A 6,005-nucleotide genomic window follows, 5' to 3' on the forward strand; every position below is an offset into this window, starting at 1 on the left:
ATACTGGAGTGGGTACCCATTTCCTTCTCCAGGGGATCTTCCTGACCCAAGGATTGAACCCAGGTCTCCTGCACTTCGGGCAGATTCTTTACTGTCTGAGCTACCAGGGAATCTTTATCTGGGTCCAAATTGGATGGTGAAGGACTGGGAAGCCTGGTGTGTCCATGGGGTTGCAGAGTCCAACACCACTTAGCGACTGAACAACAACACAAATTTGCATAAACTGTAGGATTAACTCACCCTGAGTGAATTAGAAAAGAGAAATCAAAGGCATAAGTGCAGATGATATGATAGAATAAATATACTATATAATATTGATATAGTAAAATATAGAGATAAAAAATTAATGGACAGAAACCAGTAGTCGTCATAAACATAAACAATAACCACGGAGATATAATGTAGAGAAAACCCCTCCATAGCAGCCAAGAAGATAACATACTTGGTAATAAGTTCAACAGGAAATGTCCAAAATTTGTACAAAGGAAAAGACACTAAAGTAGGTTTAAACAAAAGGAGAGTCATTTCATCTTTTGTTCTTGGAAAGGATGACTCGAAGTAATAACTGTGTCAGTTCTCTCAAAGCAACTTTATAAATTTAAGGCAATTCCATTAAAAATAACAAACCATTTTTTCTAGGTTCTAAATGTATACTAAAATACATATGGAAGAATAAACATGTAAGAATAGCCCGGAAAACCTAAAAAAGAAAGGCAATGAGGGAGGTCTAGCTCTGCCAAATATTAAGACATACTACATTATATCTACTACTGTGGGCAGGAGTCCTTCAGAAGAAATGGAGTAGCCATAATGGTCAACAAAAGAGTCCGAAATGCAGTACTTGGAGGCAATCTCAAAAACGACAGAATGATCTCTGTTCGTTTCCAAGGCAAACCATTCAATATCACAATAATCCAAGTCTATGCCCCAACCAGTAACACTGAAGAAGCTGAAGTTGAACAGTTCTATGAAGACCTACAAGACCTTTTAGAACTAACACCCAAAAAAGATGTCCTTTTCATTATAGGGGACTGGAATGCAAAAGTAGGAAGTCAAGAAACACCTGGAGCAACAGGCAAATTTGGCCTTGGAATACGGAATGAAGCAGGGCAAAGACTGATAGAGTTTTGCCAAGAAAATGCACTGGTCGTAACAAACACCCTCTTCCAACAACACAAGAGAAGACTCTATACATGGACATCACCAGATGGTCAACACCAAAATCACATTGATTATATTCTTTGCAGCCAAAGATGGAGAAGCTCTATACAGTCAGCAAAAACAAGACCAGGAGCTGACTGTGGCTCAGACCATGAACTCCTTATTGCCAAATTCAGACTTAAATTGAAGAAAGTAGGGAAAACCACTAGACCATTCAGGTATGACCTAAATCAAATCCCTTATGATTATACAGTGGAAGTGAGAAATAGATTTAAGGGCCTAGATCTGCTAGATAGAGTGCCAGATGAACTATGGAATGAGGTTCGTGACATTGTACAGGAGACAGGGATCAAGACCATCCCCATGGAAAAGAAATGCAAAAAAGCAAAATGGCTGTCTGGGGAGGGCTTACAAATAGCTGTGAAAAGAAGAGAAGTGAAAAGCAAAGGAGAAAAGGAAAGATATAAACATCTGAATGCAGAGTTCCAAAGAATAGCAAGAAGAGATAAGAAAGCCTTCCTCAGTGATCAATGCAAAGAAATAGAGGAAAACAATAGAATGGGAAAGACTAGAGATCTCTTCAAGAAAATCAGAGATACCAAAGGAATATTTCATGCAAAGATGGGCTCGATAAAGGACAGAAATGGTATGGACCTAACAGAAGCAGAAGATATTAAGAAGAGATGGCAAGAATACACAGAAGAACTGTACAAAAAAGATCTTCACGACCCAGATAATCACGATGGTGTGATCACTGACCTAGAGCCAGACATCCTGGAATGTGAAGTCAAGTGGGCGTTGGAGAGCATCACTACGAACAAAGCTAGTGGAGGTGATGGCATTCCAGTTGAGCTATTTCAAATCCTGAAAGATGATGCTGTGAAAGTGCTGCACTCAATATGCCAGCAAATTTGGAAAACTCAGCAGTGGCCACAGGACTGGAAAAGGTCAGTTTTCATTCCAATCCCAAAGAAAGGCAATGCCAAAGAGTGCTCAAACTACCACACAATTGCACTCATCTCACATGCTTGTAAAGTAATGCTCAAAATTCTCCAAGCCAGGCTTCAGCAATATGTGAACCGTGAACTTCCTGGTGTTCAAGCTGGTTTTAGAAAAGGCAGAGGAACCAGAGACCAAATTGCCAACATCCGCTGGATCATTGAAAAAGCAAGAGAGTTCCAGAAAAACATCTATTTCTGCTTTATTGACTATGCCAAAGCTTTTGACTGTGCGGATCACAATAAACTGTGGAAAATTCTGAAAGAGATGGGAATACCAGACCACCTGACCTGCCTCCTGAGAAATCTGTATGCATGTCAAGAAGCAACAGTTAGAACTGGATATGGAACAACAGACTGGTTCCAAATCAGGAAAAGAGTACATCAAGCCTGTATATTGTTACCCTGCTTATTTAACTTATATGCAGAGTACATCATGAGAAATGCCGGGCTGGATGAAGCAAAAGCTGGAATCAAGATTGCCAAGAGAAATATCAATAACGTCAGATATGTAGATAACACCACCCTTATGGCAGAAAGTGAAGAGGAACTAAAAAGCCTCTTGATGAAAGTGAAAGTGGAGAGTGAAAAAGTTGGCTTAAAACTCAACATTCAGAAAACTAAGATCATGGCATCTGGTCCCATTACTTCATGGCAAATATTTGGGGAAACAATGGAAACACTGACAGACTTTATCTTTTTGGGCTCCAAAATCATTGCAGATGGTGACTGCAGCCATGAAATGAAAAGATACTTGCTCCTTGGAAGAAAAGCTATGACCAAACTAGACAGCATATTAAAAAGCAGCGATAGCACCTTGCCAACAAAGGTCCATCTAGTCAAAGCTACGGTTTTTCCAATAGTCACGTATGTATGTGAGAATTGGACTATAAAAAAGGCTGAGTGCCAAAGAATTGATGCTTTTGAACTGTGGTATTGGAGAAGACTCTTGAGAGTCCCTTGGACTGTGAGGAGATCCAACCAGTCAATCCTAAAGGAGATCAGTCCTGAATATTCATTGGAAGGACTGATGCTGAAGCTGAAACTCCAATACTTTGGCCAACTGATTTGAAGAACTGACTCATCTGAAAAGACCCTGATGCTGGGAAAGATTGAAGGCGGGAGGAAAAGGGGACAACAGAGGATGAGACGGTTGGATGGTATCACCATGGACATGAGTTTCGTAAGCTCCCAGAGTTGGTGATGGACAGGGAAGACTCCCGTGTGCTGCAGTCCGTGGGGTTGCAAAGAGTCGGACACGACTGAGCAACTTCACTCACTCACTTATCTTTGCATCTCCTCATATCTAGAGAAGCACTAAGTCCCTTCATGGTGACATCAGATCCTCATGACTAGCAAAAACCTTTTGTAAAATGAGTGCTTCATGGCACTGAACTCCCCTTCACCAAAACCTTATATATTGAGTTTCCCCCACAGCCGCTTTGGAGCACTCTCTCAGAGCTCTCTGAGATGCTGCCTCCCGGGCTGCAGTCGTCATTTTACCCCAAATAAAACTTAACCCACAACTCTTGCGTTGTACATCTGTTTTTAGTTGACAAGGTCTAAAGCCTGTGCTCCTCAACGAGAGAAGTGAGTGCAGGGAGAAGCCCGTTAACTAAAGAGCAGCCCCTGCTCGCTGCAACCTGAGAAAGCCAATGCTGCTACTGCTAAGTCGATTCAGTCGTGTCCGACTCTGTGCGACCCCATAGACGGCAGCCCACCAGGCTCCCCCGTCCCTGGGTTCTCCAGGCAAGAACACTGGAGTGGGTTGCCGTTTCCTTCTCCAGAGAAAGCCAATGCACAGCAACAAAGACCCAGCACAACCAGAAGTAAATAACTGATTAATCTGTAAACTGGTACTGTAAACAATAACTGATGTGACTACATAAATACAATAACATTTTGTATGGCCAAAAATCACCGTAAAGCCAAAGACAAATAAGAAATGGGGGAAATATCTGCCATAAATATCATGGTAAAAGGGTGAATGTCTCTGATATATATTTTTTTAAATCTCATGAAAATGGAAGGAAATAAGACCTAAAACCCAACAGAAAAATGGGCACAAAACATGAACAGCAACACCTTCCTCAAAAAAGATGTAAAAGTGGCCCTTAACCGGGTGAGAACATGTCCAGCTTCAGTCCTCAGGGAGATCCAAGCTGAAATGACTGTGAGATACCCCTCTTCACTTTTCGGATTGGCAAAAATTAAGAAGTTTGACATTTTCTGGGCCAGGCTGTAGGAAAACAGGAACTTCTAAAATAGACCATGGAAATGCAAATTTTAACAGCCCTTGTGAAGGGGAATTTGGTTATCTCAAATCAAACTATTGATATATATGTGTTTACCTCTTGATCTTTCCCACCAAAAAAAAACCTCTTTATCTGTGAATTTACCCTGAAGATATACCTCCAACAATACAAAAATAAATGTGCAGGAGGTTATTCACTGCAACATTGTTTGAAGTTGCAAAATGTTGGAAACTGCTGAAATCCTTAAGCATAAGAAATGCAAACATCAAGACTGGTACATCCATACCATGTATGGAGATGATGCAGCTGAAATAAAATCAGGAAGATATACATGAACAGACAGGGAGTGGTTTCTAGGACATATTGTTAAGTGGTTTTTTGTTGTTGTTGTTAAGTAAAGACAAAAAATATATACAATATTTATATGCTTTATGTAGGAAAGAATAAACAAGAAAATATACATGTATCACATATTTTTGCAAAAAGAAACACAAAGAGAAGATACCAAAATCTAGGGAGATTGGTTACGTAAGGGGGAAGGGCGAATAGGAACAGGGTGGCCAGGGTGAGTGTAGGAAGGGTTGTGGGAGGGAAGGACTTTACTGGGTGGGTTTTTGGGTTTGCTTTTGTTTTTTTCTATTTTTTGGCCGTGCCACACGGCATGTGGGATCTTATCTCCCCAACCAGGGGTCGAACCAGTGCTCCGTGCAGTGGAAGTGCAGTCTTACCCACTGGACTGCTGGGGGAGTTCCCCTAAGTGTCCATTTTTGTGTATTTTGCCTTTGTGTCTTACATACTCAATATCCTTTATTTTTTTCTATATAGTCTCAAACTATCTCCCCCCAGATACTTACAAATTAAAGGGAAAACTAGTAATTTTAGAGTGAACGAACCTGGTAAATGCTAACTTCACCAAGTGATGACAGTTAATATCGCTCGTAATGGAAGAAACCAGCATCTGAGAAGGATGCCATATTGCTTTCATGGTGCCCCTGTGCTGTGCTGCTGTGCTAAGCGACTTCAGTTGGTTCTGACTCTGTGTCACCCCAGGGACTGCAGCCCGCCAGGCCCCTCTGTCCATAGGATTCCCCAGGCAAGATATTGGAGTGGGTTCCCATGCTCCCCAACAGGGGGTCTTTCCTACCCAGGGATTGAACCCGCCTCTCTTACGTCTCCTGCATTGGCAGGCAGGTTCTTTACCACGAGCGCCCCCTGGGAAGTGCTATAGTGTCCCTACTGATGGCATAATAACTTCAGTCTAATTGCAAGGAAACACCACAAGAATCCAAACTGAGGAAGAGTCTATCAGATATTCTGTGAAACTCACATATTATCTTTAAAAAATTCTAGGGTCACAAAAAGCAAACACAGGCTGAGAATCTGCTCAAGATTAAAAGAAACCAGAAGGGATGACAACTCATCGCAATGCGTTATCAGAATGGACCCTGGACTAGATTTTTATTTTGTTTGCTATCCAAGACTATTGGGACAATTGGCAAAATACAAAGAAGGTCTACAGATTAGACAATGGTTTCATATCAATGCTAATTACCTGATTTTTAAAATAATTGTACTGGGTTATAAAAGAGAC

The sequence above is a fragment of the Bos indicus genome, chromosome 19 (genome assembly GCF_029378745.1).
Source record: "Bos indicus isolate NIAB-ARS_2022 breed Sahiwal x Tharparkar chromosome 19, NIAB-ARS_B.indTharparkar_mat_pri_1.0, whole genome shotgun sequence".
In the NCBI taxonomy this organism is placed as follows: Eukaryota; Metazoa; Chordata; class Mammalia; order Artiodactyla; family Bovidae; genus Bos; species Bos indicus.